Here is a 24207-nt window from a genome sequence, read left to right as displayed (position 1 = left end):
AGAGACGAGGTTTCACCATGTTGACCAAGATGGTCTTGATCTCTTGACCTCGTGATCTACCCTCCTTGGTCTCCCAAAGTGCTGGGATTACAGGCATGAGCCACTGCGCCCTGCCCAGAATGAATTTTCTACAAAATAGATACCATCAGCTCCCTGCCACCTACAGCAACACACGTAGCCCTTCAACACGTGGACCCAGCTTTCCTCCCAGGCCTCATCAGCAACACTCTTGCACGTGCACCTTAGAGTCCAGGTGTGCGGAATTTTTCTCATTGTGTTCAGAATTCACAGTGCCCTTTCCTGTGTTCTTGTATTGTCATGTGTGTTCCCTTTGCCCGGAACATCTCTTCCTTTCTTCTTATCCTTTAAGATCCAGCTGACCTCTTCTGCCGCGTGCCGGATGCTAGCGCACGGGCAGCTCAAGTTCGAGGCTCACAAGCCAGGGAAGAGGCAGGGGCGGCCTCTGAAAGGAACTGGGGCCGGAGGAAATACGATCGTGTTACAGCTCCCAAGAAGGTGCGGGCTGGTCAGCAACAAAACCTTAAGAACCACCTAGAAGTCGGGATCTGGAAGACGATCGAACATGACGTGGTGATGAAAGCCAGCAACAGCCTGCCCAAGAAGCTGACACTGCTGAAGGCCCCGACCAAGAAGAAAGGGGAGACTGCTGCCACCTCCTCCAACAAGACACCTTCCTGAGGACGCTGGCCCCAGCGCAGGCCAGCATCGCAGCCCTCGCCTCCATGATAGGACCTTGCAGGTGATCCCACAGGCTGCACTGTCAGGAAGAGGACCCTGCCCCCCAGCACTGGGTCTCACCTAGAACTTCACTGGGAGCCTGGCCCTTGGGCAGCAGATCCTAGGGTGCTGAGAACCCAGCAATGGCCGGGAGGATACAGTCACCAACTTCATCTGCCCCGTCCCCCTTCCCAGGTCCTACCTTTACAGGTTCAACCCAGAGCAATAAACCTGGGTTTGTCATTTAAAAAAAAAAAAAAAAAAAATCCAGCTAACATGTCACTTCCTTCGTGAAGTCCTCTCTGATCCCTCCAGACAGATTAGTCTAGTCCTTCCCTCCATCATCTGTATTCCCACAGCATTCTGTTCATTTCTCTGTTATAGCACAGGGACATATAGACAGACAGCTAAAGACGCAGCAAGCTGTTTCCCATTAGACCGGCAGCCTCTGGAGGGCAGAGACGACCATGGGATGCCGCGGTGTTAGCATTGCCTTTGGCTCCCAGAAGACGTTTGGTGAGGGGTGACTGAAGCAATCAACATGAGGATGAATGAACTCCAGGATGTATTGTAAAGTGACTTGAATTTTGATTCCCATTTGTTCGAGCCTGCCAAGGCTTAAATCGCGTTTGTTGGAATGTAAGAAAAGGAGGAAGAGTGGTGATTAAATGTGCTTGATAAAACTTCTCTGTTTTGTGTTTGGAATAAAAATGGGAAGCTTGAGATAAAACGGTGCTTGTTTCAGTGCTGAACAGGCTTCTCCAAGCAGGGCCTCGTGTCTAAGTGTCTAATCCTCCCCTCCAAGTGGGGAGGGTGGCACCAGGCTGGGCACTGTCATGGGGGGCATTATAAGGGGTGGCAGTGGGATGGAGGTGGGAGACACCGTTTCCCAGGTGGCAGGGCATGGACGGTTCCACAGAGGGGCAACCAGAGCCCAACATGCAAGGGTTGGAGTTAGTCGGGTGGGACAGCCGTTCCAGGCAGGGAACAGCATGTGCAGGGCATGAGTTGTGTGCATTAACTTCCACCACACCCAGGGCGCCATGCTGAGTAGGGGGAGTGTTCCCTGCTTCTTTCTCATCCAGATCCCCAGCTCCACCAGGCTGCATCCCCAAATGTAGTGTTCACTGGTCTGTTGATTTTACTTTTCTTGGGTGGCTAGTAGACATAATTCGTGTGTCTGTGTGGAATACGGCATCTCCTGGAGGTGACTGGTGTTGTAGGCTTCCCTACAGAGTTGGCTGTGACCCTGTCATCATTCTCACACTTGGTGATATGGTTTGGCTCTGTGTCCTTACCCAAATCTCATCTGGAATTGTAATCCGCATGAGTCTAGGGAGGGACCCGGTGGGAGGTGACTGGATCATGGGGGCAGTTCCCCCATGCTGTTCACGTGATAGTTAGGAAGTTCTCAGGAGATCTGATGGTTTCATAGGGGGCAGTTTCCCCCGCGCTCTGTCTCTCTCCTGCCGCCTTGTGAAGAAGGGGCTTGCTTCCCCTTCACCTCCTGCCATGATTGTAAGTTTCCTGAGCCATGTAGAACCGTGAGTCAATTAAACCTCCTTTGTTTATTAATTACCCAGTCTCGGGTATGTCTTTATAGCAGTGTGAAAATGGACTAATACACTCAGCTTCTTTGGCTAACGGGAAAGGCAGGGAGGGAGGGTGACACTTGCAGAGCCAGCATTGCAGCCCACCATCCCTCCCATTTCATGACCAGGAAGGGCAGAACGTGAGAAGCAGAGCCGGGATTTGAAGGGAGTCTGTGGGCCCCCTGGGGCTGAGCATGTGTAATGAGCAGAAAGAGTTCAGGCCACTCCGAGTGTCCCCAGACCCTTCCCCCATCTCTTCCCACAGGACTGAGCTGGTGAGGCTGCCTCACAGGGCCGAGGAAGGTCAGCACATTCAATCTGGTCCCACAGAGTCTCCCCCAGGGGGCAGCAAGGATTTCACTTGGGGCTCTGCCATGGTTATTCTCTGCTGACCCTGACCAAGGCCATGTGGGGTGGCTGGCACCATGCCCTGGAGTTTACCTGTCCTCTGTGTGCTCATAGCTCAGTAGAGAAACAAGATTAATACTGACAGGCAAATAATACAGTTTGGATACAATTTGAAGCTATTTGGGACACAGGCACATCCTCAGAAAGTTGTGCGAAATGTGTTTGCCATCAATAGTATATGGCCTGACTAAAAGGTCTCCCATGCCCCCTTCTCCCTAACTTACACCTCAAAGCAGTGCTGCCCAATAGAAATGCAATGGGAGCCACCTGTGTCCTTGTAAAATTTCTAGTAGCCACATTAAAAAAACTAAGAAGAGAAGTTGAAGCTCATTTTAGTAAAACATTTTATTTAATCCGATCTATTTGGAATGTTATTTCAACATGCAAGCAATATAAAAATTGTTAATGGGCTATTTTACATTTTTAAAAAATACTAAGTCTGAACTGTGGTGTATTTTGTGCTTACAGCGCATCCCAGTTCAAACTAGCTGCATTCAAGGACTCAATAGTGGCATGTCCTTAGCAGCTATTGCATTGGGTGGCAAAGCCTCAAAGACTTAAGCAAGTTATTTAGCCTTTCTGTGCCTCAATTTTCTCATCTGATGGATGGGGATGATAAGAGTACTTAGAGATAATACATACATAGGGTTTAGCACAGCCCCAGGCTCAGGAGAACCTTTGGTAAATGCTCATTCATTATATTGCTAGTGTTGAAGGCAGGATTGGGGGTGTGCAGTTCTCCTACTTTGGGTTTGGCTTTGGGAAGCAACTTTCCTTCAACTTGGATCCTGTGTCCACCTCGGTATTAGCTCTTACAGCCCTTAAGTCTACTGGTCCATTCCTTCTGGCTTGCTAGGACTCCCAACACCTCCCTGGGCAATGAGCTGCCGGGCTATGATGTTGGTGGGTGGAGGGGGAGGTGTTTTCCAAAGGAGAGGACCACACTTCTGATCTCCTAGGGGACCACTTTGTTAGCTTGGTTTATATCATGGGTATCTAGTGTATTAAATCCATGGGCAGCTCATGACTCCTTTTAGCATGCTCGGGAGAAAGGCCAAAAGTCGGTAAGGTAACCTGTATGGCATTTTGCCATTTGGCCAGTTTCTGTCTTGTGCAAATATGACAGTCCTCAATGGGAGCTCTGGAAGTGGTGTTGTCCAGAGCAGAGGGGCCCAGCCTTGCTTCTTGCCTCTGGGCTGTGCTTAGTGTCTGCTATTCAGAAAGCCTTCAGTGATTAGGGTTGAAGACCAGTGTTTCCTCAGCCCTTGGAGGAAACAGCTCCCTGGAGGAAACAGGTTGCTTATCACAGCCAAGTAAGGGGTCAGGGCTTGGTGTGGATGTCAGCCCTGGTCCTGGGCCCCCCACTGTGGGCTGCTGGGCCTAATGGGGTCTCCCTGAGGGGCCTGCTCCTTGCCTTGCCTCTTTGCCTTGTCATCTTCCTTTCATCGTTTCATGGATTCCACAGTTCCTCCCATTCTTCATTCATTTAACTAATACTTATTGAATACCAACTGTTCTCTTGGCACATGGTATACAATGGTAAACCTTGCATCCATAAGCTCACTGTCTAAGAGAGTAAGGCACTAATCAAACACTACGACCGCAGCCAGTGCCTGGGTGTGAGGGAGGGCCAGCTGGCTTGCTTGGTTTGGTGTGTGGTTGGGGTGTCGGCATTGTTTTTCAAGCTTTCCAGGTGATTCTAAGGTGCAAGCAGGGCTACAGCCCGCCAGTAGGGGCAGGAGCAGGGGTTGGGGGGTGTGGAGGGAGAGCATGTGGTGGGGTGGGGGTTGGGTGGGAGGAAGTGCTTTGAACACTATTCCTGGGTACTCTCTGCAGCCCAGGTACAGAATCCAAAGCACTCCCTCCCACCCCTCTCTTCCTATCTGTGTGACTGTATATGGGACATTCTGATACAGCCGCATCAAAATGCAAAATTGCTGTTTTAAAATTTTTTTTTTTTTAGTTTTTAGAGATAAGGTCTAGCTCTGTCACCCAGGCTGGAGTGCAGTGGCGTGGTCATAGCTGACTCCTGGGTTCAAGTGATCATCCCACCTCAGCTTCCCAAGTAGCTAGGACTACAGGCAGGCCACCATGCCTCGCAATTTTTTTATTATGTTTTATTTTCATAGAGATGGGGTCTCACTGTATTGCCCAGGCTGGTCTTGAGTTCCCAGCCTCAAGCGATCCTTCCACCTGAGCCTCCCAAAGTGTTGAGACTATAGGCCTGAGCCACTGCACCTGCCCCTCCTTGTAATTTCCAAGTAACACACCCATCAGTTATTTTAACCTTCCTTTCTTTTGTTGTTGTTGTTGTTGTCATTGTTTTCCTAACTTAAATGGTACCTGAGCCTCACTCCAGGATTTGGGATAGGAGGAGGCTGAGGAAGTGGGGAAGGATATTTGTTTTCACACAGTACTTGGTAAATCATGAAGAAAGTTGAAAGCATAATATTACAATTTTTAAATTTATTTTCTTGAATAGGCAATATATTCATGTGGTTAGAGAAAAAGGTTTAGAGTGAAAAATCTCCCCTCCAGTTTTACTTCTGTGCAATTACCACCCCCTACCCTTAACAGGCAAGCACTTTCATTTTTTGTTTTATAAATTTTAGTTTAAAACTCCTTTCACCTCCCAGTTTTTTATACCAGAAGCAGTGTAATGTAAACACTGGTCTGCCCCTAAACAATATATCTCTTGGAGCTCTTTCTATGTCAGCACATAAAGAGCTTCCTGATTCTTACTTTTTTTTAAAACAGCTGCACAGTACTCTGTTGGATGGATGTACTGTAACATCATAATTTATTAGACCAGTCCCTATCGATGAATGTTTGTTTGTTTCCCATCTTCTTCTGCTATGATAAATTACGCTGCAGTGAATAACCTTATAAATATGTCACTTCACATGTTTGCAAGTCTGTCCATGGGATAAGTTCTCAGAAGTGGGATTACTGGGGGTAAAGGGTATAAGCATTGCAATTTTGATAGATTTTACCAAATTGCCCTCTGTGGGGTTCTCCCACCAGTAACGTATGAGGAAACTTGTTTCTCCACAGCCTCTCCAACAGAGTGAGTTCTTAAACTTTTGGCTCTTGGCCAACTTTGCTAGATAAATGATACTATCTCAGTGTAGTTTTCATTTGCCTTTTATTATGAATAAGGATGAACATCTTTTCGTAGAGTTAAGGGTCAGTTACAAAGTTGTTTTCTTTTAACATTTAAGTTCAGGGATACATGTGCAGGTTTGTTACATGGGTAAACCTGTGTCATGGGGGTTGTGGTACTGTAAATTTGTTTTCTATGAACTGTTTACTCACATCCATTTGTGTGATTATCCTTTTCTTACCAATTTGTAAGAGCTTGTACATTTTAGAAAGATTAGCCCTCAATTTGTGATATGGCTTATAAATATGTCTGCTTAGATTTTTCTTGCTTATTATTATTATTTTTTTGAGAGACAGGGTCTTACTCTGTCACCCAGGCTGGAGTGAGGTGGCACAATCACAGCTTGCTGAAGCCTCGACCTCCCGCGCTCAAGCTATCTTCCTACCTCATCCAAGTAGCTGGGACCGTAGGTGTGTGCCACCATGCTTGGCTAAGTCTTAACTTTTTTGTAGAGATAGAGTCTTGCTATGTTGCTCAGGTTGGTCTGGACTGCCGGCCTCAAGCAAACCTCCTGCCTACGTCTCCCAAAGTGCTGGGATTACAGGCATGAGACACTGCACCTGGCCTGCTTGTTATTTTGTTTTCCATGCAGAAGTTTTAATTTTTATTAATCAAGTGGATCAGTCTTTCATGAGTTCTGGAATTTGAGTGTTGGCTAGAGATGTTACCCATGGCTATATAGGAATTCTGCTGCCTTCGTCCAGGCATTTCATAGTTTCATAGTTTTTAGTTTTAAGTCTTTGATCCCTTTGACGTTTATCCTGAAATATAGTGTGGGGTATGGATCCGACCTTATTTTTCTCCAGATGGCCACCCAGTTGGTCCCATACAGTTTATTGATTAAACTATATTTTCCTCACTGATCTGAGATGTCACCTTTATCACATTCTCAGTTCCACACATAGCAGGGTCTATTTCTTACATTTTTATTCTGTTCTATTGGGGTATTTGTCTGAGGATATGCCAGTGACACTCTGATTACTGGGAATAGATAGCATGCTCTTTTTCATAGCTACTCTCTTTCCGTTTCTATGGATATGTTGGTTTACTTTTCTACACGAACTTTAAAATCAGCTTGTCTACTTCTGTAACGTCACCCTCCATTCTTAATTGTGTTAGTATTTTATAGACCAGTGGTTAGGAATGTAGATGCTGGAATGAGACTGCCTGCATTCAAATCCCAATTGCCATTTTCTCTGTGAGTGGGCACATTTCTTAGATTTTAAAACTTCAATTTCCCCATTGAATATACCACACAGTATCCTGTTATGAAAATATTCACAGAAAGAACCCAGCTAACCCTGATTTCATTTACTAGGTACCAGGTACAATACACTTATTGCTGATGTTATGATTCTGATAATCCTTATTGGAGTGTCTCCATGACAAAGTGTCCCCACACCAAAACAGCCATATCTCAATGTCATGTGTCACTGGAGGGTGGCAGAAGGAAAGGCTCTGGTAGCTTAGTTTGTCTATGACCATGAGATTGAGTGTGGAGGGCCTTTATGGCCTCTTGTCTCCAATGGAAGAGGCTCATGTGTCCTGAGATTTAACACATGTTGCAACCTCTGGGGGCTGGGAGTGTTGGCTGGACACTGTTCCCTTCTAAATCTCAAAACACAACCCCCATCTTTCCTCCTCCCTCCACTTCTCAGCACCTCTCCTCATCATAGATACATTCTTTGATTAAAGAAGAGAGAGGCCTGAATAATAGCAAGAATGATGAAAATAACAACATTTGCTGGTATTTCACGCGTCTTATCCTCCCAACAACTTGGAAGGAGTAGCTGGGAAGGAATCTAAATCATGGTGACCATTCAACAGTTGTCAGGATTTTTGGTTTTGATGCATAGCTTTCAATAAACCCTGTTGGGCTGGAGCTTGACCTCTTCCTCTTGCTACGGAGATGTGCAGCAGTGAGAGTCAGTCTCAGGCCAGATTCCACCATGTGAAGAATGAGAGGTAAGTGTCCACCAAAGCCTCACCCCATGCCTGTGAGTGCAGAAAGTCCTTGGCATTTGGACAAGCACCATGTGTAAGAACACTCCAGGAGAAGGAAACAGTGTTTTGGTGGCAGAACCTGCCATCCTTCTAGGAACACCAGGTGGCAGACCCCTCCATCACGTACGGGTTGGGGCACACAGAACCAAAGGGAATTCTAGTCCCAGAGCTGTGCTGGGCCTCTGGGTTTCTGCATGTTTGAACCCTGTTTATGCAAAGACCAGAATGCTGGACAGTCTTTCTAACCAGCCCCGATTCTTGACCCCTGTTATTTACCCAGGACAAGTGTGTCTGACCTACATGAGGTTAGGCTATAAACCCTATGGTTTGAATTTAGATAAAGGTAGTTGAAGTCCTTGATAGCACCTTCTAGAGCATGTGTTCCTGACAGGGAATCTCAACTGTTTACTCATTTTCTTAGGGTAAAGATGAAAGTAAATTTATACACACGTCTACATTTCCTTCACATTGTTTATACTTAAGTATTTTAAAGTAATTAATAGATGAGATAATAGGGACTTAATTCAACCTGACTTGACACATGGGGAAACTAAGGCTGAAGAAGGCAAGTTACTTGCCCAAGGTTACATGGCCACTAAGTGGGGTTCTGGAATTGAAACCTAGGTCTCTGCTGCCCAAAGCCGAGGCCTCTGACCTGCCCAACTTTCTCTGAACAAGGCTTAGAGCTCTCATAATCCTCAGTTCAAAGTCCTTCAGTAGTGTCTGATGTAAGGTCTCTGACTTAGGGTGGCTTCAGACCCTCGGTTGTGGGTCCCTGAAAGCTGGTCCCTGAGGGACTGAAGGAACTCGGTGGGTAGGAGCCCAGGCCCAGATCCAGGCCTGGAGTCAGGCCTTCTATGTCCAGCTGTGTGACCTGAGGCAGGTTACTGCATGTTTCCTTAGGTTTCCCTTCTGAAGAGTGAGAAGGATGATTCCTGCATGAAACAGTGTGCATCAAGATTTAATTCAGTGCCCAGTACATACTAGACATCTGCAAACTGTTGCTGTCATTGTAAGGAATAGAACACTCAACGCAAACAGGTTTAATCACATGAAAGGTGGTGTTTGGTTCATGCAACTGGAAAGTCCAGAGGTGGGTGGGTTGCAGGATTGGTTGGTCCAGGGCCTCAATGATGTCACCAGAGACCTAGTTGTTTCCACCCCTCTATTCTTGTCTACAATGACTGCCAGTAGCCCCATGCTTCATGGCTGAATTCATAGACCGAGCCAGGGCCTGGTGATCCTTCTGAGTAGACGGGCTTCAGTCACAGGCTGTCTTTGGGACTGACGACTCTGGCCAGGAGATGGAATATGCCAGCTGGTGTGAGCCAGTGGGGCCTACCCCTTGAACTGGAGGCTTCATTTCCTCCAGAGAACACTAGTGTGTGTATGTGTGTACATAGAAAGCAGGTGGCTGGTCCAGGGCCAACCAGGGTTCAGTTAGGAAGAGGAAAAGAGGGCTGGGAGATGAGTGGGCAGCTAACAAATACTGTGGTTTTTCTTATCCTTTCCCTTTTCTTTAGAAAGTACAGGGAAGATTACTGCTATGACCCCATCTCTACTCTGTGGCGAACCAGTTTCTTCTCTGCTGCACAGAGAGCCAGGGGTCACTGCTGTCTTTTGTTGCTCACATCCTTTTGACACCTCCAACCTGTCCAAATGGGGTTCCCCGGGATGTTTCTCCAAGAAGCCTTCTTGAGACCTCCAGCCCTCAGCGAGCTGTCCACCTCTGAGGACCTCGGCCTCACAAGTTGTCTCTCAGCAGCACTTTGTCCCACCATGCTTTCCTACCCTGTGGTGACTGACTCCCTCAGAATGAGTGGACACTTAGGAGCCATCGTCCTGACCATGCCCCTGATCCCACTCTTGGCCCTTTGCCCAGCAGGTGTCACCCCAGCCTTGGGCTGAGCTGCTCCTCACACCAGCGCAGGGCAGGGCACCGGCCTTGCTGCCTAAATCCTCCTGCCCTTTTCCCCCTTAGGGCTTTCACACTTGCTGCATCTTCTGCCTGAAAAGTTCTTCCCAGCGCTGGAGCTTTCATTTCCATTAGAGCCGAGTGCACATGTCACTTCTTGGTGAGGCCCCTGACCACCCAAGAAACCCACATTCCCTATGATTCTTTATCTCAGCACTTATGTTTCCTTCAGGCACTTTCCACAATGTGCAGTTGCTTCATGTGTAAGAACGCTGTCCCACAGAGGCTGGGGCCATGGCTGCTGCAACTCTTTTATCCCCATAACCCACAGCAGATGAGACAATCAACTTTCATTGAATGGACTACCGAGGGTAAGTGTTAGTAGGCCTGAAATCCAGCATGAACTCAGGGTATCCGTGTGACAACCGCTGCCCTTTATCCTCCTTCCTTGTCTCTGCCCATTAGTCTATTGTGGTTTCTGTTTGGGTCCCAGTGAACATCCCTGTTCCGGCTGGGCCTGGAGCCACCCTCTGAGTCACAGCCTGCCTGGTGGGGGTTCCAAGCTCCCAGCTAGCTGTGCCAGTCTCCGCACTTCCCCAGGAAGTGGCCTCAGCTCCTGTATCTCGAGCTGGTCAGCACCCTGAGAGCATCTGTTTCTGTGGGTGTGTTGGGGACAGGGTGCTTCCCCCATTCGTTGCTTCCACACCAACCTCACCTGGGAGGCCAGCCTGGTGTCTTCATCTGTTTATCTCTCTTCGTCCTTGAAACTGCATGACCCCCAGCAGCCCTCCAAGCAGAAGTCTTACACTAGCCCAGCTAAACTCTCCCTTTCTTCCTCTCTTCTCTCTCCTTCAGGGGCCTCGTGCTTGCTTCGTCACCCCCACTTCCCGTCCATGCCAGAGCCAGGGATGGTAATGGCCATAGCCCTCGTGAGCCCTCTCTGTGTGCCAGGCAGGTGTGCTGCAGGCATATCCATGAATGAGCCCAGGTGAGTGCTCTTCTCCCCATCTCACAGATGAGGAAACTGAGGCGTGCACAGGTTGGGAAGTGAGTTGTGCTTGTTGGCCAGGACTTATTTTGACCGTTGACTACATGGTTCAGGCTGGCTCATCACAGGGTGCTTTTGTGAGTGGCCTGCCACCAGTGGGGACTGACAGGGCTCCCTTGGTGCTGCCAATGAGAGCGGTGGATGCCTCCACGTGGAGTCATGAGCCCAATATTCCTGACCTCTCTTCTCCCAAGGCAATAGGAAGGATAAATGATTTAGCTGATAGGTGAATTTGGGAGGACAAACAGGTCTCAGGAACCCTCACCTTTTTCTCCTGCCTGCAGGGTGCCTGGGTTGCTACTACTGTTCTTGGTCACGGAGTGAGCCAGGAGAATGGCAGCCTCCCTCCCCTGCCAGAGCTGCCCCGGAGCAGGACTGGGAGGGAGGGTTCAGGGCTGCGGGAATGGAGTAGGTGATTTGTCTAGTTCTGGGGTTCGATATCAGAAGACCCAGGTGGTTGCAGCTCTCAGCCCTATTCCCCCAAATCAACGTTCTCAGCTGCTAAGGTGATATTTCGGTCTCTCCTCCTCTTCACTTCTCTCTCTTCACCATTGTTAGGACCTAGCAGGCAAGAGAAGGCCATTTATTGGTCCCCCTCCAGCCCTAACCCACAGCAATGAGGAGGTGCTGGGGGGTCAGTGGGGCTCTCTGACCCCTCCCAGGCCACCTCAGGAGATGCCTGAGTGCCATCTCAGAAGCCTCTCTGGGTGACAAACCATTTTGGAGCGTAGTCTGCTGCCAGGCGAGAGAAAGGAGGGGTTTGGGGTAGGGTGCCACATAAAATACAGGGTGCCCGCTTAAAATAGAATTTCAGATAAACATTGGGTAATGTTTTTAGTGTAAGTATGCCTCAAGTATAGCATGAAACATAATACATTACAAAAATCACTCATTGTTTACCCGAAATTTGAATCTAACAGGGCACCCTGCATTTTCATTTGCTAAACCTAGTTTTATTTGGCAACCCTAGTTTGGATAGGCTCTGGATGTTTCTCAAGCATGACATAGGGAGAGAAGAGGAGATGGGGTCCCCATATCTCTCAGAAGGCCTGCAGCTATCAGTAAGAAAACCCTGAGTCAAGGGGCATAGTCAGTGAGGAAATTTATCGTTGCTCATAGCAAGGAGTCCAGGGCCAGGCAGGTTCCCCCTTCAGGCTCAGGAGCTCCAGCTCCACCCAACCCGAGGCTCTCTCAGCTCTGTCCCTGGGATGCCCACCCCCAGGGTGCAGCGTTCAGATGTGGGTGTGATGGCCCAGCCCCCTACAAGGAGCCCTGTCCCTGTGGCCCTCTGGGAGGCTTGTGCAGAGAGGAGGGTGGGTGTCAGTGATTTGGAGTCTCTAGCTCTGAAGGAGGGAGGATGTTGAGATGATGCCTGCCCTTCCCCTCGGGGTGGGCTTTGGTGGAGGTGGTGAGCTCTAAGATCGCCCTCTACTCCATGGAAGCTTCCGGGACACACCAGCACCTGCAGGCGCATGTCTTCCTTTCCCAGTCAGTGTTTCTCTGAGCATCCTGGGCTGCCAGTTTCAGATTCCAGGCACTGAAGGACCCTCCACAAATGTTTCCCTGCTTCAGGTGCTCACACCTGCCGCCCCACCAGTGTTGACCCATGTTTCCCTGTCTCTGTCCTCTGCCAGGAGCACATCCCCTCCACCAGTCTGTAAGTTCCTCTCTGAGGAACGTGCCCTGTATCCCCACGGAAGCATTTCCGGGAGCCCTATGAATCCACGTTGTTTCAGAATCTGTGAGAGGTCCCTGTGGCCCTGCCTAGCCACCCCAGGCAACAGGTGTTGGCGCTGCCATCTCCCTGCCTCCGTCTGCACCCCAAGTACTGGTTCTCCGCTGTTCCTAGCACACAACCTGGCACATGACAGATGTCCAACTGTTAACTGAGTGTCCCAAATAAGCCTAGTGGCAGGAGCCCAGGCTGGCTGGGGATTAGGGGGTCCAAGGCCATAGCCACCCTCAGGTCTGTGCCAATCCATAGGTCCGACAGTGGGCGGGGGTGGCCCTTTAATTGAGGGCAGGGAAGGGTCAGGCAGAGGCTAGAATGTTCAGGCTGAAGCTACTTGAGCCTGACAGAGCTGGGAGCAAGGCTTGCTGGGGTGGTGCCTGGAAGGAGATGTGATTTGAAGCAGCTTCCTTGGCATAAGCTGTGGGCTTCTGCAACCCTGCAGAGCTCCTGTCTCCCTTGGTAGGGCTTAGAGGGTGAGGCCCCAGCTTCCTGGCCTTGGCTCCTGCTGACAAGGGTGAGGAGGTGAGGGAGGTGACTGCCTCTCCGATGCCAGTATCTGTAAAATGTGCAGGAGGCACATTTTGTCAGAATGATAGTATGCTGGTTAATTTTATGAGTCGACTTGGCTAGGCCATGGTACCAAGACACCTGATTAAACACTATTATAGTTATTTCTATGATGGTATTTTTTAGATGAGATTAACATTTAAATCAGTGGACTGAGTGAAACAGATTACCATCCATAACGTGGGTGGGCCTCCTCCAATCAGTTGAAGGCCTTAATAGAAAAAAAAACACAAACAAAAAAACTGACCTCCCCCTTAATATAAAAAGACTGAAGAAGAAGGATTTCTGCCAGAAAACTGCATTTGGACTTGACCCGGGAGCCGTGAGAATTCTCCAGCATGATTCAGTTTGATTAACACTTGCTTAGAGCCTGCTCCATGGCAGGGTAGGATATCTCTCACGGGGAGTAACGCCCACATTTCTGCAGTACCAAATGCCAAGAATCAGGTTAAATATTTTAGGTATCTTTATCTCTTTTAACCTCATGACATTCCTGTGAGGTAGGTATTATTCTTATTCTTGTTCTCATTTTTCAGATGAAGAAACTGAGGTTCCAAGAGGTTCAATGACCTCACAAGTACATGGGCAATGCACAGCAATGTGGAGGTTCCAGAGAGGGGAGCAGAATGGGGCTGCTCCTGGGGGCCACTGCTACTGCTGAAGCATGGGGAGGAGGCCTAAGGGCAACCCTGAGGCCATGGAGCAGATGGTCTGTGTAGCAGTGGTTGTCAGATGGGACAGTGTGACTGTCTGACTGTCCTGGCAACATGGTAGCCCTGGCCTGGGGGTCTGGGGATAGGACAGGCCAGTGTTTTCATGGGGGGCAGGCTGTTTGGACACTGCCACTTCCCTGGCCAACATACGCATTGATTCTTTTTCCCATTTGGCTCCCGCAGGGCCTGGTAATGGAATTGAAGATATCTGAATGAATTGTCTGATGCATCATGACTAAGCTTGGAATGTGCCAACTGTCCCCCAGGAGTGGCCCTTGGACAGCAGAGCTGGAGTGCTGGGACTCTGCGTGCAGGAAGGAGGCCATGCTCTGGGAGAGCCATCGACAGAGCTGCTCTGGAGTTCTGGAAGTGCTTGGAGGGTGTGGGCAGTTGTCACACGAATCTGTTGCACCAGCCTGTTGGCTTTCTGGTGAAGGGGTGGTGGCACAGTCTGCTGCTGTGCCTCTGGTGGTAGGTGGAAAATCAGTCCACACAACCTTCTTCATTTCTGGTCAGATTTGGATACTCCCAGGCTTTGTCACTGATCTCATTTTGACTTACCAGGAAGCTCCACATCTTGATCTTTGTTAATTTCATGGAGAGGATAATTCTCATTTTATTTCCGTGAACACTCCATTTCAAGTATGTTCAGGGAGCCTTTCATCACCTCTTTTGGGCCTCCACTTCCCTCCCACCTCCTTCCTACATCTGTTCTTCTCCAGGGTGAATGGTTTCAATTTTATCAACGTTTCTTCCTGTGGCTGTATGTTTAGGTCCTTTCCTCATGCGGATCACCAAATATAAGATTTATTTATATCCTACCTAACATGTACTCTTTAAAAATCAGGTGCCCATAATAATGATAGCAGCTAAGAGCTTTTATTGAGCTCAAACTCTATCCACATACTTCATGTTCATTTTCTCTTTTAATCTCACAATCACCTTTTGAAGTCAATATTGTTACCTCCCACTTAATCAAAGAGGACACTGAGATTCTGGAAGGTTAAGTACCTCCCTTGCTCAAAGTTACATAGCATATGAGGAGTAGAGCTGGGATGAGACCTAGGAATCTAGGCTCTGAGGTCCTCCACCCTGCTACTCAAAGTATGGCCCAGAGAACAGTGGCACAGGCAGCCACCAGGGCCTTGTGAGAACTGCTGACTCTCACGCCCACATCCAGACCTCCTGGATCAGGAGGCCGGTGGTTCACATACATGCTTAAGTTGGAGCAGCTCTGGGTCTAGTCTCCTTGGAAGGAAATGGGCCCCTTTACTTCCATTGATACTGCCTTGGAGCACGTTAGATTTTGGTGTCACAGCCCCTTCTCTATACTCTTAGTTGGTACTGTCCTCAGGCTCATCTTTGTCCTGCACAGGCCCTTCCTGCAGGAGGCACGTTTTGTCGGAATGATAGTATGCTGGTTAATTTTATGAGTCGACTTGGCTAGGCCATGGTACCCAGACGCCTGATTAAACACTATTATAGATATTTCTATGATGGTATCTTTTAGATGAGATTAACATTTAAATCAGTGGACTGAGTGAAACAGATTACCATCCATAACATGGGTGGGCCTCCTCCAATCAGTTGAAGGCCTTAATAGAAAAAAAACAAAAACAAAAAAACTGACCTCCCCCTTAATATAAAAAGACTGAAGAAGAAGGATTTCTGCCAGAAAACTGCATTTGGACTTCAACTACAACTCTTCTCTGGATCTCCAACCTGCCAGCCTACCACTTTCATGTAAGCCAATTATTTAAGATACATCTTTTTCCCCCCTCTCTCTATTAATCTTTCTCTCTCTCTCTCTCTCTCTCTCTGCTGTTTGTTCTTTCTCTCTGGAGAACCCTAACATACCTTCTCTTTTCTGGAGTCAGAATTTATAGTTTTAAGCAGACTTGGCTCTAGGGGTCAGAGGAGGTGGATGAATACAGAGGGAAGCCTGGCTGATGTTTTACCGAGGGACAACCCTTGTTTATCTGAAGAAATAGATGGTGTTCCTTATCCTATAACTCTCATTGGGCTCTTCTATGCAGAGGACAGTGATGTATGCCTGGGCTCTGACCTGGGTTATTCAGTCACATCTCACATGCTTACACCCATGCCTACTGCTCCCATGGCTCTGGATCCTCCTGGTACTTATCTCCCTGGTGACCAACCTTAAGGGTACCTCTTCTTCAACTCTGCTGCTTGGCCCAGGGCAACTCTGAGGTCATAGCAATGTCCCAATCAGACTGGTTAGGAGGAAGAGGGGTTGGGGCAGAGTGAGGCAAGGGAGGCTTTCAGCAGTTCAAATATCATGTGTCAGGTTTTGCTGTTTTGTGGTTTTATTTCTAATTTTCTTACCCTACTTGAAAAAAACAGGGTAAAGCACTGAGCTTCTTGGTTCTGTAAGTCAATAGTTTTCACCAAATTTGGAATTTTTTTTCTATTAATGTCTCCAAAGATTTTCCTGGAAAAATTCCCATTCTCTTTTCTTCTAGCATTCAAATGATAGACATACAAAGTCATTTGATATTTTCCTATTAGTTATCGAGGCTCTGGTTATTTTTCTTTAATCTCTTTCTGTTCTTCAGATTAATACTTTAAATGGAGTTTTTAGTTTATTAACTCTTTCTTCTGCTATCTCCTATTTGATGTTAAACCCATCTAGTAAAATTTTTGCGTTAGCAATTGTACAGCTCTCATTTTCTTCCTGTTGAGATAGCCATTTGTTTATGAATTAGGACAATATTTTCCTTTGATTTCTTTAAGTCTGATATCTTATTTGGGTACTCAGCATGTTAATGCGGTGTGGGTCAGAGCACTCATGTCCACCAGCACTCTTCAGCCTCTCTATTATGCTTTCAAACTTGTAGTAGGCATTCTCTGATAAGACCTAGATAGTTACACCCTGAACATATACAGCCCACTCCTCAGTCTTCAACTTCCAGGGTGCAAGAACTTCTAGACTCTGTCCTCAGCTTTTCCCTCCATGATATCCTGCCCTGCAACCCTCAGTTGCTTCAGCTGCCTTGAAGTCTGTTTTCTGCCTCCTCAGTCCTTTGGTACTGCCATGCTTTGTTTGGACTCATATTCATTGCTCTGATGTTGGGAAATTTCCCTAGAAAGAGAGTAGGGGTGATTATTGAACGTTGCTTTATCTAACATAACACCTAGTAAATTTGAATTTTTATCTTCTGTCACTTATGTTGGGCCATAGGATTGAGTAGTTTCTCTGGCCTTTCTGGTTCTCACACAATGGCATCTTGCCTTTCAGTTCATCTGATTGGTCACAAGACTCCCTTCCTCCTTTTTTTTTTTTTTTTTTTTTTTCGTTTTTGAGACAGGATCTTGCTCTGCCACCCAGGCTGAAGTGCAGTGGTGCAGTCACGGTTCACTATAACCTTGCCTTTTCAGGCTCAAGTGATCCTCCCACCCACCTTAGCCTCCCGAGTAGCTGGAACTACAGGTGTGCACCACCATGCTTAGCTAAATTTTTCATTTTTTGGAGAGACGGGGGTCTCGCTTTATTGCCCAGGCTCATCTCAAACTCCTGGCCTCAAGCAATCCTCCCATCTTGACCTCCCAAACAAAACACTGGAATTTCAGACATGAGCCACTGTACCTGGCCACAAAGGCCTTTTTTTATTGTGATAGGTAGTATCTATTCCCATTATGTGGCACTCACTGTGTTAGGCATTGTGGTAAATGCTATGCGTCTATTTCTCACTCTCTTATCAGCCTCTTCAGGGAGGTGTTCATATCACCCCCATTTTACATGTAAGGGAGGGGAATGTAGAGGAGTGAAAGGGCTTTCAATGGTCACAAAATAAGGCAATGGCAGTTGAGACCTGAACTCAGGACTGTTCTGTCTCATGCCATGCTCTTAGCCATTGTTCTCTTGTTTCTATACACCTATACACAGCCAAACTTCTCTGCCATTTCAGCCACTTAAAGCACTAACATAGGTTTCTGGAAAACAGTTTCCTCTGGCACTGATTGTTTCTGCCAATGTACAACACAGTATACCCCTGGACTTGATACCCCTGCACTCACCAGACACTCTCTCCTTTCCGCACCATAGCAGCCTTTGATCAAATAGTTTCCAGCACCATCTATGGCTACAGCACTGTCCTAGGGACCCTGGGACTTAGAGACTCTTAGTTATGTCATCCATTTTGCAGAGGAAGAGAACCTAGAAGGGACGGGCCTTGCGAAAGGCACGTAGCTGCCACAGTGCCAGCACTAGAACCCAGCTCTTCAGATTTCCAGGTCTATCTGTTAAGATTCTGGCAGGAAGCACATGGCACTTGGATTGTAATTGAGGAGAATTTAGTGAGGGGACTATTTACAAAGAGTGGGCAGAGTTAAAGGACACTAACAAGGGATGATGAAGGATGCCAGGATTAGTTACAGCAGAAAATCATTGCTACACCTGTGCCTGTAGAATTTAGGGGCAAGAGAGCTAAAGCAAAGGAGAGGGCCATCTGACAGGAGCTATGCCCTTGGGTAGAGGAATGCAGCCCAAACAAGCTCTGGCCCATCAGGGAGGGAGTTGGGGAAATAAATACCCTGACGTGTCTCTCCTCCCACCTTCTGATCTCCTCTTAGCACCTCTCATTGGCTGAAACCCTCTGGAAGTCAGACACCAGGGAAACCTTGTTGATACAGTTCATGGAATTTGGCTTCCCTGGACAAAGAGCAGAGCAGAGCAAAGTGGAGGGAGGCTCTGGAAGGGCAAATGGAGAGTAGCCAGCACCTCATACTGATGCCTCTACTCCCTCTGCTCCAGAAGACAGATCATCTCCATTCTTCAGAAGTTTGTAAGTCCAGATAGAGGGGCAGGTGTGAGCAGGTAACCAATAACCCAAGACTAAACCCCTGTGTGGAGCAGAAAGATTGGTCACCAGGCTGGATGTGCATCTGCCCCAGGGGATGGGGTTCTTAGGGAGTGGTTCTCCTAGGTAGGGCTTGCTGCTATCTGCACCTATGGAGAGAATAGGATTCTTTCAATGCAATTAAATTGAACAAGCATTTATTGCATGTGCACTGTTTGTAAGGCGTTGGGTCTCTAAAGATGCAGAGGCGTAATCTTCCTCTGTCTTTGAGAGATTCAGAGAGGCATGTAGGTGACCAGCACAACATAACTTTTCTGCATGAATGTTGGGGGAGACAGATGTGCTTTTTGGTTCACCAGCTGACAGGGTGAGATTTCCGTGGTGGGTGTTGACTATGTGCCTGGACTTGGGCATGGCTTTGGGATAAAAAAGTTTTAAATCTCTGCCTTCTGCCCTGCCATCTCCCTCAATTTCTAATTATAAGAGGAGTGGCAAAGTGTGGCCATTACATGAGCAATCAGGTCTGGGAACTTGCCAGGGTAGACATTTTCCTGTTTGTTCTGAACTAAGACATCTTTATCCAGTGGCTACTCTGAGAGTATGGGGAGTGGGCCCGGGTGATGGTGGAGATTCCCAAGTGTCTCAGGGACAGGCATTATAGAATGGTGGCTCTTTCCCTATTGGGGGTAGGGGGTCTGTGAGTGAACACCAAAGATTGGAGCTTCCAGTCCTCTGTAGGTCAAATCCTACAACTGTGCCTTGATGGTATAGTAGTGAAAATAGCTAAAAATACATTGCCAGACGCTATGTTAACTGCTCTGCAAGCATTCTCTCGATATGTTCTTACAACAATCTTAAGTAGTAGGTACTACGAGCAAACCGAACCTATGAAGGATTAAGGGACTTGCCCAGGGTCACACAGATGGTACATAGCAGAGCCCGAATTCCACTCAGCTCTGTGTGCCTGTGGAATGTTACCTGGGTGTGGAGGTGCTGAGAACGATGTTGGACTTCAGGAAACAGTTTGGCTCCTGAACCATTTTCTGCATCATTCTCTGCTTGGGAGGATTGGACCCTCCTGTTCTGAGCATATGAAGGACTCACTGACCTTTCCTGATGCTCCTCAGGGCCCAGGGTTCTCTGAATGACAGAATATGCAGGAAGCCAGAGCAGGCCTCTGGAGGGCAACCCAACTTAAATAAGCTCTCTAAAATGCAAGGAAGGTGGAAGGAGGCTGGGGACCAAGAATGCAATATAAAACTTCACCGCCCAGGCCTCCCTCCCGACCTGACCAGCCACCTCTCCTTCCCGTCTTCCCATAAGACCAGGGGAAGGCATTAGAGGGCAAGCAGAATTGATGTGAGACATGATGGGATAGAAGACACTCATCCTTCAAAGCTTAGATGCCCCTCCCTGGAATGCGACCCTGTTGTTACTCTTTGCTCTTGGTTGACCTGCTTTGGTAGGAAGCAGGATGTGCTCCATTCAGCCCTCTGGTTCACATCCTTCTCCACTGGGTGTGGTGTCCACTGTGCTGTTGACCAGGGGCTCATTCAGCCACTCATAATATGTGAGGACTCCACGGTTCACAAAACCCATTCATGTTTCATTTGATCTTCACAACAGTCTCATGAGGAAGGAACTCACATCATCCCTAGTTTAGAAAGGAGGAAACTGAGGCTCAGAGGTGTCAGCTCATCCATCCCAAATCTCCAAGCCAAGATGGATCTGGCGGTTTATTCCACCAGCATTGGTTGAGCCCCTGTCAGCTCCAGGCCCTGCTAAGCAAGCTGCCTGGACAAATGTGGTGGCTGGGCACAGAGGGCAGAGTCAGCACATTTCCCAGTTTGCTGCCTCTGCCTTCAGGAATCAAGCCATTTCCTGAGTACCATCTCTGAGCTAGGCACTCTGCGGGTGAGTGAGGGGGACACGTGCTCAGTTGTATCATTCTTGCCCTCTAAGAGCTTGCAGTTTCCTTGGAGAGATGAGAATTTTGGGTGTAATAGTAACCAATGCCACTAGGCCAAATCAAGGCTGCTTGGGAGAAGTAAAAAATTCAATAGGCCAGTTGGCCTCAGCTGCAAATGGTCCTTAGAATATCAGAGGAGGTGGGATTTATGCTGTTTTCTACAGGAAGAGCAGTTCATGTTCATATAGGGATGACATGTAACAGTATTCTAAGGAGGAAGACCATCATAACGGCCTGGAGGGAAGAGAGGAGGAAACTGGAGACAGGGAGGCCAGTCTGACATAGACTGGGGAGGAGAGGAAGGCAGTGTGGGTCTTTGTACAGGAGAAAAGAGAGATGTATTGAGTTCCAGAGGGAGCTTTCAAGCTGGTTCCTGCAGGGGGAGAGAGAAGACTGAGATGGTGGGTGTTTACGGAGAGTCTTGTTCCTTAGGTTGTTGGGTTTAGCACTAGTGTCATTTACCCTCAGGGCCTTGGCCTCAGCTTCAGGCTGTGTTGTCCTGCGAGTACAGCTGACTTTTCCCCATGTGCTTCAGGATCACCTCCGACTCCCCTTGCCATGGGGGAAGGATACCCAAGGATCTGGGTCAGGCCATGAACATATACCCAGGGTCTGCACAAGCGACCCCCCACTCACCTCACTGAGCTCACCTCCAAGCACATCTCCTATCACTGACCACTTCATTCACAAAGCCCCTGCCACACTGGCCTTCGCCTATTCATCCAGCACAGTGATCTCTTTCTATCACTGGGCCTTTGCACTTGCTATTCCTTTTGCCTGGAATAATTTTCTTCTAGCTCAGCACATGTATGGCTCTTTCTCATCCTTGAGCTTCACTGGTCAGCGTGACCTTCTCTGACCTCTCCATGTTCAGATGGAGTCAGTCCCTCCTACCTCCCAGTAACTCTTCGTTACATCACACTATGTATATTACCTTGAGGGCACTTACTATCTGCTGTAATTTCCTGATTACTGTCTTTGTATTCCCTCTAGAATATAAGTCTTGTGAAAGTGTGGACCTGGTCTATCTTGTTGCCCACACAACATGTACTGGTCATAGTAGACAATCACATTTGCTGAATTAACGAATGAGCACCATTTCTCCCCAAATCTCCTTGGTCACACTCAGACAGTATTAAGGGTGAATGGGGCTCAGGAAGTGAACAGGTCTGTAGACCTCTTGGAGTTATAGGCATGCCTCTATATTTGCATTTTTTTTTTTTTTTTTTTTTTTTTTTTTGAGATGGAGTCTTGCTCCGTCACTAGGCTGGAGTGCAGTGGTGTGATCTCGGCTCTCCGCAATCTCCGCCTCCTGGGTTCAAGGAGGCGATTGCCCTGCTTTAGCCTCCAGAGTAGCTGGGACTACAGGCATGCACCACCACACCCAGCTAATGTTTGTACTTTTAGTAGAGATGGGATTTCACCGTGTTGGTCAGGATGGTCTCAATCTCTTGACCTCATGATCCGCCCGCCTCAACCCACCAAAGTGCTGGGATTATAGGCATGAACCACCGTGCCCAGCCTCTATTTGCATTCTTTTCCCTGGGAAGTAGATTGGTGGTAATCATTATGTTCTGCACCAAATGCTTCTGGCTCTCCATCTTCTGGGCAAAGGATAGAATTGTACTTCCTTGGCCCCTTGGAAATGAGGCATTGTCCTGGGATTTGTTTTGGCCTCTGAAATGTGAGTGGAAGTGATGTATGTCTCTTTTGGGCAGACATTGTAAGAGCAATGTATGATTCACCATGCTCCTTCCCTCCACCTTGATCGCACTATGATGGTGGGTTGTATATTGAGATGCAGCATCTATTAGTCTGAGTCTCCGAATGACTTTAGTGAGTAGAGAACATACTGACCCATGCTGGAAATGTAGCAGGAGCAAGAATTAAACTTTGGCTGTGTTAAACCATGGGGATTTTGCTTATACGGCCTAACCCATCCTGACTGATAAAGAGTCCCAGGTTTTTATTAGGTTCTCAGAGGAGTCTATTAGCCAAACAAGATCAGGAACCACTGGCTCAGGGGTCAGCTGGAGTTGTGTGGAAATGCAAAGAAGGTAAAACTCGTGTGTAGTACATGTTCCATTATGTGCGAGAGGCTTTGCTGGGTGCTTAATGTATGTTATCTCATCAAATCTCCAACAACCTTGTGAGGCAACTAGTATTAGCCTTATTTTGCAGATGAAACAGGCTTAAAGAATTTAAGGCATTGCCATTAGAAGTGTGGTCTGCAGATCAGCAGCATCAGTATCAACTAAGAGCTTATTAGAAATGAAGAATCTTGGACCCTTTCCCGGTCCTGTTATATAAAAATCTGCATTTTGACAAGGTCCCAGGTGATTTGTGTGCACGTTAACATTTGGGACACATTGATTTGGGGAGTTCACTTGATGATCTCTGTCTAGCTCATAGACAGGGAACCCAGGCAGCGATCGTTCAAGAGATGGGATGGCATCCCCACTCTGCCCTACCACCCCTTGCAGGTAGAGTGAGAATCAGGATGTGCAGGACTTGAGTTAGGCATTTGATCTCCCTCCCAGCTCGTGTTCATTGGCTCCCCTGGCAGATACATCTTCAGCCAGTTTGAATGGTTTGTGGTAACCAAAGCTATTTATTGACTTAGAAAACCACTCAGACCATATGTCTAGTGTGTGTGTTCCTCCCACCTGTGGATTTGTTGAACAAACAGCAGTCATGGGTTGGAGGTGAAGTCAGACTTGGGTCTACAGTGGAGTCTCACCCTCGCTATACCTGACATGACTGGGGAGCTGGGGTAATATCTTAATAATGGCAGTCACATATCTGCCTCTGAGATGGCAGAATTGGGTCCCCTTGGCATTGAACTTGGTGCATCTGATCTTGAAGTGCCCCAGTGGGTGCTAAATCTTTCAGAAGATCTTGCATGTTGTCTAGATCTGCCAGTGGCCAGAACACAGATCTTAGTACCCTACAGATCCTGCTTTCATCTCCAGGGGCTGAGTGATGCTACTGTGTTATCACGTTATAGATGAGGAAATGAGCAGGAAACTGTGCCCGGAGAAAGATTGCAGCCCTCTGCAGACATGGCCAGGGCTGAGCATCTGTGGGAAGAAGATTTCAGTGACCCAAGGCCTCTGGCACCCTTATCGGTTGATGGCATTCATCTCTGCAGAGCCACAGTGGAGTTGCTGAGGAAATTGAAGCTCTTAGGCAGAGGAGCACAGTTTGGCCTCTCCCTAGTACAATTAGCAGACTGTTCTTAGCTCTTTTCTTTCCACGTGTTTAGATTTTCCATGAAAAAGGCACAGTGTCCTCTCCCTCAGTTAAGATCTAGTTATCCATTCAGCTAAGTGAGAAATCTCATATTACAGAATTATTAATTCGACAAATATATATTGGGTACCTGCTGAGTGCCAAGCACTGGGGCTAGGAAAAGTAATAAAGTGTTTTTTGCATTTGTTTAGGCCCTGGGCTGGTTCAGATATAAAGAATAAAACAATAGTGCCCTGTCTTCGATTGCCCACAGTCCAGGGAGGCAGGATTTCACATTGCTGCTATA

General features: G+C 47.7%; 1 pseudogene; it reads left to right on the top strand.

The window, feature by feature from the left end:
* Positions 1–1468, top strand: part of LOC111538896 — an 82911-nt pseudogene extending 81443 nt beyond the window's left edge.
* Positions 1469–24207: the final 22739 nt, after the last annotated feature.

Source organism: Piliocolobus tephrosceles, chromosome 9, assembly GCF_002776525.5.
Source record: "Piliocolobus tephrosceles isolate RC106 chromosome 9, ASM277652v3, whole genome shotgun sequence".
Classification (NCBI taxonomy): Eukaryota; Metazoa; Chordata; class Mammalia; order Primates; family Cercopithecidae; genus Piliocolobus; species Piliocolobus tephrosceles.
The sequence above is the reverse complement of the archived record's forward strand: the minus strand, read 5'-3'. Positions and strand labels throughout refer to the sequence as shown.